Raw genomic sequence first — 13925 nt, forward strand, 5'->3', positions numbered from 1 at the left:
CGTTAGCTTAACCATTGCATTTGGGTTATCAATATTGTTGCTACCTTAGCTTGTTCTTACTCTAGTTAAAGTAGGTACAGCGGGTCAAATCTCGACTGGAGGGCAATTGTAACTAATCAATTTTTTCCATTATTACACTATGATGTTTAGTTCTACATGTATCCACTGAACACGCCTATCAAATACAACCGGTGGACACTATTTAATAAATATTCTAAAACATGGAGAAAATGGACCAGTTACATTTGCCCCCCAGTCGAGATTTGACCCGCTGTACCTTATACTAAAAGTTATATGATTACATAGGTACTTACTTATTATTTATTAGTTGTTAGCGCACATAAAATGGGGTGATATATTATTACATTATTTTTGATGTTCGTTTATCATTTTAAGATTAATTTCATTTTATTACTGTCCAAGACAGCCGGCAGACCTAAAAACAATTAAAATTTGCCAAATATTTCCCAAATCGCCATTTATTTGCTTAAAATATTACAGCACAAGAAAAGGCGTAAATAATAGCCGAGGGACAAGTTGATGGAATCATTATAATTATACGGCAACGGTGACCGCCCGCTGGCCGGTCGGTTATTGTTACCAAAAAACCAATTAAAAAACTGACCTAGCCAACATTACAATCGATTACGATACGTAGCTAGCTCTCCCTATTGCTCTTCTGTAGTGGCGCGACCATAGAAGTAGGATGACAAAGAAGAATTGTCCAAAAGTGAGACCAAAACTGGAACAATTTCAAGTGTCATTGGGAGTACTAAATTCAGAAATTATATATAATAAGGCTTCGCTCGCGTTAGAAAGAGACAAAAAGTAGCCTATGTCACTCTCCATCCCTTCAACTATCTCCACTTCAAAAATCAATTCAATACGTCGCTCCGTTTTGCCGTGAAAGACGGACAAACAAACAGACACACACACTTTCCCATTTATAATATTAGTATGTTTTATTGATTATGTGAATAACTTGCTTTTCTGTTTAATCTAAAAATAAATCACCCACTGTCCCACTGTATCCTCTAAATCAACTTTTTATACAGAAAAGTCGGACGCTGCCTGTCCTCAAAAATGTCACATGTTTCATTTGTAGTCTGCCTCTTTTGTACTCATCTCATAGGATGACCATATACGCGATAGCTTCTCTTTTGCACACTTCAGCAGTATTTAAGAGTTAACGAAATGAAAGGTCTGTGGGCGCGACAGAGTCAGACTGCGTTTGAAATGACAAATGACAATCGTCTACGCTAGACGCCGATCTAAACGCAGTCTAACTCTGTCGAGCCAATACTGAAGAGCGATAGAGATTGCTAGCTACGATAACGATATTATTAAGCGTTTGTGCATTTGGCTAAGTACCCTGCTATCCCGTCTGGACAAGTTCGATTGGGAGTTGTACTGAGGATTCCGTGTGACATACATGGCAAGTCAAGAGGAATGTTATACAATGTTGCTTTGAAGGAGCGCGTAATGTGCGATTGTGTTTTATTATTATGGTGCTGTAGGTGTATTTTTATTTCCAGTTTAAGAATACAGACCTAGCCGCTATCATAAAGTCAAACTGTTGTTGTTTTAAAAAGGTATTTTGAAATAAATAAGAAGCATGAAACATGAGTACCTACCTGTACATTTAATTAGCATAAGGGCCATTACGGGGTCAAAGGAATTTTGGCCAAGATGGGACACGCCGACAACACTGATTGTCGCATGTGTGGCGAAGAGGAAGAGACCGTCAGACATTTAATGTGTGAATGTCACGCCCTCGCCAGACAAAGAATGAAGAACTTCGGAGCAGGCTACCTGGCACCGAAGGACTTCAGAGAGCTACCCATATTATGAGCCTCATCATCCGATACGTGGAGATGGTCGAGAAGCTCCTGAATAGCTGAAGGATCTTAGGATCGTAGGGGGTAATTGCACAAAAGATCCCGATGGGTCGAAGTGTATCCGTAAGGGCTCCCGCAGATTTAAGATAAGATAAGATAAGCATAAGGGCCGGTTGCATCCAAACACTGTTCGTAAATTTTTTCGTCTGCTGCGTGAAATGTGGTTGATGCAACTGGCCCTAAGTCTGGTATTAGCTTTTGTTGCTAATTTACATTTTATTTATGTACATTTTGTCTAATAGAGTACGAAGTTTCCAAGTTCATATGTTACAAAAATCGATGACGACGATCTACGATAAATAGAACAAAATAAACTACATACTTAGTGACGGAATACAACAAGGTTATTTTTATTTATGATTATAATTGAGAGCTGGAAAACAGTTTTTATAAGTCACATTCCGAAAACGGAACCCTAAAACTGAACCAGTGAGAAATTGCTTCAGATTATAAAGGAAACGTTCTCCATTTTTAATATTCCTAACTCTGATGAGCTTTCCATTCACAATTTGTAAATTGTCGATAAATAAAACGATAAAACGACAAAAAACGCGTCAATTGAAAACGTGTCGCGATTTCTTGTCGGATGTAAAAACTTACAATGGAGCAGCAAAACATATTAAAGTTCGCTACGGTCACGATTAGAGAAAATATGTATGGCTATCTATAAAGCATTAACAGACGCAGTGTTTCTGAGTATTTTTCTCTACTAGACAATTACTATTGTGCCCCATGAAACAAAACTATGGAAACGGATTATGTCGTATAATTAATTTACAATACATCCCGACGTTTCGAATACTTACAGCGTTCGTGGTCAACGGGTGACAATCCTTGTGCCTATTTTGCATAAAAAACGGTGCTGCAGGGTAGCTATTAACACAGAATATATAATAGTACAAGTACAGAAGGCTCACTCCTTTGAAGTTCACAAAATGCCGCCATTCTAAATTCTTACCTACATTAACAAACGGACCGCACGCGAGCATCCGACATTGAATTCTAATGCGCCGCGCGAAGGTCGTCACCACTGAATGGACCGCGAACTCGCGGCCGCCGGCATGTACTTGTAGCGCGGCGATAGAATCGCGGAGTGAGCCGCCCCTGCTATTAATAAACTCTAACTACCTTAGCTTCTCCACGAAATCTAACAAAATCTTCAGTGTACGTAGCCAAATCAATCAATCAATCAATCAATCAAAATATTCTTTATTCAAATAGGCTTACAATAAGCACTTTTAAATTGTCGTAAAATGTTGTAAAATGCACAAACGCTTACCATAATATCGTTATCGTAGCTAGCTGTCTATATTATTCTTCTTTATTAGCTCGACAGACACCGGCTCGTACCAATGAGTTTTTCAGAACTTATGTTCGAAATGTCATTTGATATTTGCCAGTCGCTTACCTAAATACCTAATAATAATACCAACATGGAAAATACAAAGCGAATGCATAGCGCGATATATCATTAAAATGATTTAATTAATGATCTAAATCATCTACTAGAACTGGTCAATAATTGTAATGGTATCGAAAGTTACACGATTGTTCAGTTCATTATTTATGTTTAGTTAGTGAAAGTATTTCGTTCGCCCAAGGGGAGCTTTGTTATGCAAGATTGTATGCTCGTGTTTGTGTATATAAATATCTTTCATCGTATCATAATATTCCTCTTCTTCTTTGTCCTACCCATGTTCCCAGTTTATCTGGGGTCGGGTCTCCCTGTACACTTGCGCCAGAGAACTCGTTTCTGGGTTGTCTGAGTACTTAGGTTGTCCCGGTCCATCTCTTTCTTGATGTTGTTCCACCAAGTGGCAGGCGGCTTTCCTCTTCTTTCGTATCATAATATTCCTATTCCTTGCTTATATTACAAGAAATAAAGTATCTATTAGATAATTATATGAAAAACTTAGACGTAAGTAGGAAAGAAAAATAAAAATTAAAAAGTAAATCAGCTGAACGTGACGTCACTCAACTCGATTTCATATTAATTAAATTTTAGCATAATTCGTTTTGTCAGTTCTTCAAAAGAAGCTGATTTTGCAAGAAGTAGCCTATAAAAAAAATGAAATGAGAAATGAGATTTTTATTGATAAAATTATAAGTAATTTTACATATCACTCCAATAATATATATAATCTGTACTTTACGTTGGTTCCTTCGCCAGATCTCTTTCCGCCATTTATCAGATCTTTAACATTCACTGTTGAGGCTTACCTTACCGTGAAAATCAAAATGCGAAAATTGCGGACATAATTTTCTTGAAAAAGATGTCCACAGTTTGTTAAATTAGGTGACTGGTTTGCGGTCGGCCCTCAGAGCTATAATCTCATCCAGAAACGATCTAGAATCTTCGAAATGCTTACCTAACGAGCCAATGGATGTCAGATAATCCTTTCATTGAAAAGCGATCGTTCCGTTAACATTTTGGTCCACCTGCCGTCACTGCCTAGCAACGTGTCCCGCCCAATTCCTTTTTAGTCCAGTATTGACGGAGATTTCATTGTGTAGGTACCTAATAGTGTAGATTTGATAATGACATGGTTCTACCTTTTTTGTACCTTAATAAGGTATATGCATGTCAAGTTTCGTTCCTTTGCTGGGAGATACCATACATTAAAGTAAGAACCCGAACTAATATTTGAAGAGGTTTTTGTGTGTATAAAGTCGATAAATCTGATTTTATGAGAATAAACACGCAATTAGCAGATGGAATTGCAGTTGCATAAAATTATGTTTTTACTTAATATGTCCTCTATTGTCCACTTATCTTACAACAAAATGTTTTGGGATGTGATAGGACTTTTTAATAATCGCTGTAATATAGGTACAGTCAATATGAACTTTAGTATTATTGTATATAAACTTTTATGGAAGAACATTTTTATATACTAGCGACCCGCCCCGGCTTCGCATGGGTACTATACCTACATGTAAACCTTCCTCTAGAATCACTCTATCTATTAAAAAAAACCGCATCAAAATCCGTTGCGTAGTTTTAAAGATTTAAGCATACATAGGGACATAGGGACAGAAAAAGCGACTTTGTTTTATACTATGTAGTGATAGTGATAGTGATAGTGATAGTGATAGTGATAGTGATAGTGATAGTGATAGTGATAGTGATAGTGATAGTGATAGTGATGATATCTGATTGCATCATCATCCTCCTTGCGTTATCCCGGCATTTGCCACGGCTCATCTGACCTTTCATCCCGAAGGGTAACTAGGCCTTATTGGAATTAGTACGATTTCCTCACGAATCTCACGATGTTTTCCTTCACCGAAAAGCGACTGGCAAATATCAAATGACATTTCGCACATACGTTCCGAAAAACTCATTGGTACGAGCCGGGGTGCGAACCCCGCGAACGCTATATCTGACTGCATGTAATTATTATTATAATACTCGAATGTAAAATTATAACACAAAGCAGATAACCAAATCAATCAAAAATCGACTCACCATGATCCAAATAAAGTAATCGATTTTCGCAACAGCGCGAAATTCATAATTCAATCACATCTGACAGCTACTCAAAACTCGATCGATAAAATAAAACTTCTTTTGTCAAATTCCTCACTCGATTCCGATAAAGGATTGACATTCGATTCTGAGGCCGACGTGTTGGAATCGAATACAAATATCGATCGGGGAGATAGCCTTAGCGATATTGACATGGAGTTTTGATTACTCGATTCTATCGGTTGGATGGGCTTGAATTGATCGATATTGTGTACAAGCGAGTTAGATGAATTGTTTTGACAGATGCAAATAAAGGTTTGCATTATGGCCCATAGAATAGATATAAATATTATTGTAGTTATAAGACATTCTTACATAAATTGAAGTCCTACGGTTAGCTTACGGAGGCCTGAGATGGGAAGATTTGAAGTGAATTGATAAAAATCAATGGACTCTTGGACATCAGACGCAGCTCGCAGATCGATCTAGCTCTAAAGAAAGTCCTTGAAGCTTAGACGAGTACGAAGTGTCTCAGTAAGCAACGAGAATGAGTAGTACCTGTATAATATAAAAGTACACACATAGAAAACACCAATATTTGTGCTGATCACACAAATACATGCTTTTACTGAGATTGCAACCCAGCAACGACCATAGTTTTCATAGGCAGAGTCACTACCCACTAGACCAAACTGGTCGTCAAACCTTTAAACATACACAATTTAAGTAACAGTAAGTATACCCTCCTAAGTAACCTAAGTCCCCGTGTACAATTTTTTGTTCGTATTCCAAAATCTATTTTGAACTCTTCTACATTCCTTGAGAGTTCCAATTTCAAAAATAAAACAAGTGCTGCTGGGACTCAGGTGGATGTACCTACTTGTGAAAGTGTGCCCTTTACAGCTAATAACCGAATTCCGGAATAAACAATTGACGTACGAGTGACTAGCCGCAACCCCTGTCGGGCCACGGAGCGTGTCGCCGTAATGCCCGATACCTATCTTTGTCTGACCTGCTGCACTTACTAGTAAAAGGTCTTATAACCATTGCACCTATACAGAGTGGTTCATGAGACGTCAGAAGTTACGATTTACCTAATGAATTTGATTAAACATGTATCATCCCGCTTGACACGCTGTTCAACATTCCATAATGGCCATAATAATGTGATACGTTTCACGTTTATAATGCTTTACGTCCCATCGAATGAAATTTACACTCGAGGTAAACGACTAAGGCAAACGTTATTAGATATAATATCACATGTATTGGAAACCAGTAGCATTTTTTTCGAATGTTTCTTTCGAATTTTTGACAAGGTCAAATTTCATTATGCAGATAAACACCCTACAACGTTTGTTAACAAAGATGAAAGTGACCAAGCTCTGATGACATTCTATGTAACATTTGTCAAGGACATGGACACAACAAAGAGTTCCTAATTATTTGCTTTGGTAATATTCCTTTTTTGACATTAAATGGCTGAAAGGATTTAGCCTTAATGTCCTAAATATGGGTGTGAAACTATTGTTTGTGACTTACTAAAAGAGCAGGCTTGATTCTGCACGTTTCTGGAATCACCCCGTATACCTCTACAGGCCTTTCTCGGTTTAGAACACTTCTAATATCAAAAGGTCGCCTAGGTGTTAGAGTGATAAGCCTTCATACGTCTATTCCATGTAAGTTAGAGTTGCTCAATCCAAAAGTTACGTAAATAGACTGGGCAAATGTTATCAACGGTGTATCAAACATATTCACTAATTGGCTACATTCGCTGTGTGTTCTGCGAAAAGCTGTTTGACGTTGAGGCGATTTCGAAGTCGAGGAGTATAGAGAAATGTGAAACATACAAATATATGTAGCGGAAAGATGTATAAGTGTATCTTTCTTAGTGTATAAGAATTCTACAGCACTGGGTTTGATCTGCAAATTTGTGTAAGCCTGTAGAGATATTAAAATAAAATCTGTTTGTGTTCTACTACTTAATATTTCCTGCCAATCATCATCAATATCTGTCCTGTATTAGTAGAAAAGTAGCGTGCAAACATGTAGAGTTATACAAATATATAATAAACTAGCTTTTGCCTGCGGCTTCGCTCGCGTTAGAAACAGACAAAAAGAAGCCTATGTCGCACTCCTCCATCCCTTCAACTATCTTCACTTAAAAAATCACGTCAATTCGTCGGTCCGTTTTGCCGTGAAGGACGGACAAACAAACAGACACACACACTTTCCCATTTATAATATTAGTATGGATTTTATTGATAATTTCCAACACACAAATTTGGTATGCTAGAAAAACTATTTAGTCACAATTTTAGAATTCATTATAAGGATTAAGTCCTTCAGTTTAACTTACTTGTACTATTATATATTCTGTGCTTATGTGCATTCTATATTATCGGCAAGCTTCCATATTTAACAGCATTGTCTTTAAGTTAATCCCAGACGCCAGCAAAAGTTTTTTGTCGGACAATTGCCTAAGCCGTAAATGCCTGCGATAAGAGCAGGGAGTGTAGACAAGAAGTCAATCGCTAAGGCAAACGATATGCGACTGGCTTTGTCGTCGAATACAGGAAAGTGATAAAGAGAGGTAGCTAAGGAGCGTGATCGATTGGCCACCTGTCTAAGGTTTTAGTTTTCTGTAATACCTTTTGCTCAATCCTTTACCCATTTTTAATACTGCACCCATAAAGTGCATTCCTCTGTTATCGCTTCTTTTGTATTCAATTAGCGTTGCATTTAGATTACTGATGCCTTTCACGCTGTAACGAGCGTGGTCAGCTGTCAAAACGTCCAAACAATCAGCCGTGGTACCTTCACTAAGAATAAAAAGATAACAGACTTTTTTAAAGCTTCTACCGCTGTTGGCATTATCCATTGCGCGCTTTAAATGAGGTGTAGGTAAAGACGCTTGAGTTTGACGCGCAATGGATGGTTTAAGAAGTGATTTGTCGTAGAATTCGGGGGTTCACAATACAACGATTGTTGCACAGCCCCGGGACGGGTTCAAGTCGGTTACATTGTTCAGTCTATTAAACTCTTTCAAAGCTGGGTCAATTTGGGCAGGCGTGATCAAGTTACGCAATTTATATCATTGCGTATCCATAACATGTGATTGTGATTTAAAAGTATTCACGGTGACACTGGCCTTTAACGATATGGCCGCTCGTTATCGCTTGCGACATCTTGTGGCCGATCTTGGGACTTATGTCGCATTGTTTGGGAGTCTGCGATTCATGCGAATCACCAGTTTAACTGAGGGCCTACCGCGGATGCCGACGTAAGCTGGTCTTTCTCTTTTTCTCCTATCAGAGCATAATTTGTGAGACAGAGAAAGATGTCCGAGCTTTGATGTTCGCGGTAAGCCCCAGGTCATCTTGCCAACAGTACTTCGACCAGGGAAAAATCTTGGAAAGTGGCAATTATAGGTTTGGAAAACAGTAACTACTTAGCTTTAACAAGACAGTGACGTTGGTGACACTGTTCTCAGATAGTTATTAGTTGTTAGTGTAGGAAGCCAAGAGGCAATCTGAAGTAAGGTCAATACGGGTAATTGTGGCTGATGGTTGAGTGTGTCCTTTGGCCTTCACTTCAGTTTGCTGACATCGATTAGAAGGATTACATTAATGTTTATCGCGAGTTCATATATTTTCGCCTTCTTAGCAGACCTCTCTCTCGCCAGCATCCTTGGCACACTGCCTCAGGGGCCTATTATAGATTTTAAGCAGTTTGACCCTGGTAAGGCAGTCGTGGTACTGATGGTACTAGTAAGAATCCGTTGATAATGGTAGTATCGACCTATAAGGTAGGTTAAAGAGTTAAAAACTAGGCCTAGCTATTTGCGGCTGAGATAATGGTCACTAACCACAGACCCTCGACCATCGGATGAGTCACCTTTTTGCTAATCCGGAGAACTGGGCCCGTAGCCAAGATAATCTTCCGCTGCTTAGCAAACGAAGCCGTTACCCTTCATAATGACTCTTCCAGATCGAGGAGATTTTATACCACGTCGGTAGCAAACAGGCATACGGCCCGCCTGATGGAAAGCCGTCATCGTAACCTATGGACGACAACTCGTGGGGTGTCACATGCGCGTTGCCGACCCATTAGAAACTTCTACACACCTTTTTTGAAGAACCCCATATACACGAATTGTTGGCAACGGAGAGCAAAGTTGGATTCTTGGCTAAGCAGTTGATGTATCTTGAGGTTAGATGATTGCAGAAAGAGTTGCTAGGAGGAAACGGGGATAACTTTTTCTAATGGGAGGAAATTATTATCCTACACTGAGAGAAATTTGCATTGTGAAGTTAACAAGTTCGACTTGTTGCGGTTTATCCGTTTGAATCAGCCAAACGTATCTTTAAAACAATATGTGTCAGGTTGTTTTATAAAATCGACTTGTTGATTCAAATATATTGCCGATTCAAATGACAAGTAGCATGTTGTTTAAACCAAAGAGCACGTAGGCGCTATTTTAACCAAAAAACTTGTTGAACGAACATGAAAACTGGTTGTATTTTCTCTCAGTGAAGGAAATTATTATCCTAACCATCTTTACAATGTTTCTTTCCTTCATAATTTCATATATAAATTCTCGTCTGTATTCATCAAAAGGGGTAGACAGAGAAAATGAAACTCAAGTTTCAGTGCCACTGTTAGCAATATAACGGGTTGACAAAGACAAAGTTGTTATGTTGAAGAGACAGGTTGCCGATCTTCGTCCTCATCAAGGCATCATAGACATAGACATGGAATAGATACGATACAAGTGCGAAAAAAAGGAAGTTCGAAACGAGTGGCGATAAATTAAAACGGAGTTACGAATTTCCTTTTCACACGTGTATCGTACGACGTTTTTCAGTACAGATGAGCCTCCGAAGTTTCGACCTGGCATATAATGAACCACTTCTCGCACTAGTGCGTAAAAAAACACCATCTGTACTGAAAATGTTTTATTATATGTCACATTACAACATACAATCTTAAAATCATCACAATTAAACCCATATCTCACAGTCGACTTCTACGACACCCACGGAATGAATTAGGCGTCGCGAAATTGCCAGCCCGCCACCAAACGGTGGTGTAGCTGATAAGCTACAAATTCACAATAGTACATTACGATACAAGTGCGTAAAAAAGGGAGTTCGAAACGAGTGGCGATAAATTAAAACACGACCGAAGGGAGTGTTTTAAATCGACACAAGTTACGACGTTTTTCAGTACAGATGAGCCTCCGAAGTTTCGACCTGGCGTATAATGAACCACTTCTCGCACTAGTGCGTGAAAAAAACACCATCTGTACTGAAAAATAATTATTATCGTACAAGTCGTTCTCAGTACCAAGGATGTGATAACACCACCCAGTCTGTACAGACGCATGTTCATAGTTCAATGACACATAGTTTTTAACGAGCGTGTTGTCTGTGCGCCGAACCCAAAACGAATCATTGTTTCATTACAACGCCATATCTTATCACATCCTAGAACGCATGAGCGGTGCGGCGTACCTACTTTCGTTTTTTAAGGTTCCGTGGTCAATGGATAATAATTTAAGTCCCGATTTTAAAAATAATTATGTGTAATAATCGTGAAAGTTTAAATCAGGATAATGATATGATTGGAATGGATACTATCAGGAAATAATGCCGCACCTCTTAATTTCAATCGTTATTTGTTTGTCGTAATACGTCGAATTGCTTTGAATTTCTTATATTATTATCTCTCTTTCAATGGTGTTGTGTTTATAGGTACAATATTCGTATATTTAAACGCCAAATTACCTACAATATATTAAGCTGCTCTATTTCCTTATGGATATTATTTGAAATTATTGCTGAATAGGATGGTAAGACCTCAAGTTTTACTATATCACCAGCCTTCAAGTAATTATTATTTAAGTTCAGAAATAAAATAAATGCTTTCGCATAAAATATAAAAGAAAAATTTTAAATGTTCGTAAAATGCCCCTCAGACTCATTATTTATTATTATTATTAGCCCACATTGTCCCACTGCTGGGCAAAGGCCTCCCCTTACTCTTCCCCGTATCCCTATCCTCGCGAGTCTCCCACCAGTCTGTCTCAAAGGCATCGAGTTCGTCCCGCCATCTCTGACGTGGTCTACCTCTTGCCCATGCAATTTGTGGCAACCAACGGGTGGCTGTTTTTGACCACAGGTCATCCGGCATACGGCAAACGTGTCTTGTCTAATCCCATTTGAGCCTGGCGGCAGTGCCTAGTTGCCTACGTCTGTAATCCCAGTTTTGGAGCGTAGTTCGATTAACTTTACGTTCAGAATACTACGCTCCATGGCTCGCTGACAAACCTTGAGTTTGGATTTTTGAATCTTTGTCAAAGATCAAATCTGTGCTCCGTAGGTAAGGATGGGGAGAATACACATATCTATGAGCTTTCTTTTAAGTGATATGGGTAGGTTTCCTTTCATATGTTCCTTCATGGACCAAAAGCTCCTCTCAGACTCATTATTCCACATAAATTATTAAACAATATTATTAAGTAAACTTTGATGAGTCGACTCGCGCTTGACAGCTTTTTATTTAAATATCAATTTGTTTAGGATGGCATCAAGCGGTTCGGCCGAGAAAGTACACACGTTGAGATTTGAGATCTGACTGTGAGATATGTTGTGTGATCCGCGAATGGTAAACGCTACTCTCACTGTGGTCTAAGTTGTTTAATCTTTTTTATAGTCATTATATGATTTTTTATTATTATTATACGTAGATTTGCATCGTAATACGTAATTTAAGCTTCTCATGAAAGGCTTGTAATTGTAATTTAGCATAATTGTGTGTATGTTGTTCTTTTTTTATGTTTCCTGACACATATGATACATACCCTAAGGTATGTAGCCGAATGGCACAAACTCTCACGAAACGCTCAGGAAACGAAACGCTCGTAGATATCTATCTCTATCGCTCTTGCGTATTGGCGCGACAGAGCCAGACTACCTTTCGCGGTGTTTCGTTTTCGTTATACATATACTGACACGATGCTTTAAACGAAAATATTTCTACACCATACACTAAAGAAAAAGCGACACAATCCACCGATAGCCCAGCCCAGCCGGGATAAATACTAGATGACTATTTGAATAATTACAAACAAAAACATAATTTATAAAACAATTTGATTTATTTCATACAATGCTTGATCCTTTGCTTTAGCTTCATATATCCCATTGAAGATGTTCAGTCGTTGTCGTTTCCTGATATTAGTTTTGCCATGAGATGCTTAAATATTTTTACTTATTTATTGTTTTATTTCATTCTTAAAACCAAAACAAACTTTTAAATCTAAAACAAAAACTAAAGTAACCCACAAATTTATTTCACGTTAAAAGTACTTAAATCTAAAACTAATTTAACAAAAATGTGGAGGGACATATCAGAAAAGCCAATTACAGCTGGTTTCCACAAATAATATTTGTACATATTATGTAGGACTCCCCCCATGTACCCCAAACATGCTTATTGCTTAATAAGGTCAAATGGGCCATATTGTAAAAGCCAATTGGTTGTAACAGTTATAAAATATGAAATACATCTTCCAAGAAAACATTTACTTAAGAAGCAGAGCTGTTGTATGCATAATGACCTCTGTACAACTATACACAAGTGTACAATATTGTGTTCAGTTCGTCCCCTGCCTTCTAAGCGATCACATCTCAAAAAAACATTTTTTTTTAGAAATCGTGTGTCAAAGTTTTGTGACATGTTTGTGCAATACGACCACAATTCAAAAATAATTATCGAATTATGACAGGATATTTTGGCTGTATTGCCGGAAAATCCCTAACGTAAGGACGACCCAATCGAGAGACTCTCCCTTTCGAACTGCAAGCCCATTCATTTGACTAGCCCTTACAAAAAACTTAGCAAAACAATAAAGCTAGCCCTGTGCATTGGCTTACCGCTATCCGATACGGCTTGCAAGCCTTTAATAAGGGTTACCCTTATTTTAAGCGCTATTTATAAGGCTTTCCCTTTTGTTGAAGCGTAGTCGAGCCTTGCGTGAAAGAGACAGGATTATGAATCTAAGCTAGTGTAAGAACAGGAAGGAAAATGCGCTGTTGCCACTCCGCACTATGCGCCCCATTTTTAATTTTGCAACGAAACATGTATTCGTTGGATAGAAGTAGAACACGGCTAGAAATTATTTTTAATGAACTGGGAGACAAGGGACTGATGGATCGCCTGATGGTAAATGATCATCGTCGCCCATAGATCAATATGTATGTTCGTACGTATGAATGTATGTAGGTATGTATGAATGTATGTAGGTATGTATGTATGAATATAAATATATAAATATGTAAATATGTATGTATGCATGTAAATATACAGTGTTGGCCGAAAATCAATACAATTAACCATTATCATTACACATTTATTTAAAAATATTTTAAGCGGGTTACTCACGTATTAAGTCGATATAGCGTTCGAATTGAGCCGAAACATGTCGAACGCTATATCGACTTAATACGTGAGTAACCCGCTTAAAATATTTTTAAATATGTATGAGTCTCACG

The sequence above is a fragment of the Leguminivora glycinivorella genome, chromosome 9 (genome assembly GCF_023078275.1).
Source record: "Leguminivora glycinivorella isolate SPB_JAAS2020 chromosome 9, LegGlyc_1.1, whole genome shotgun sequence".
Classification (NCBI taxonomy): Eukaryota; Metazoa; Arthropoda; class Insecta; order Lepidoptera; family Tortricidae; genus Leguminivora; species Leguminivora glycinivorella.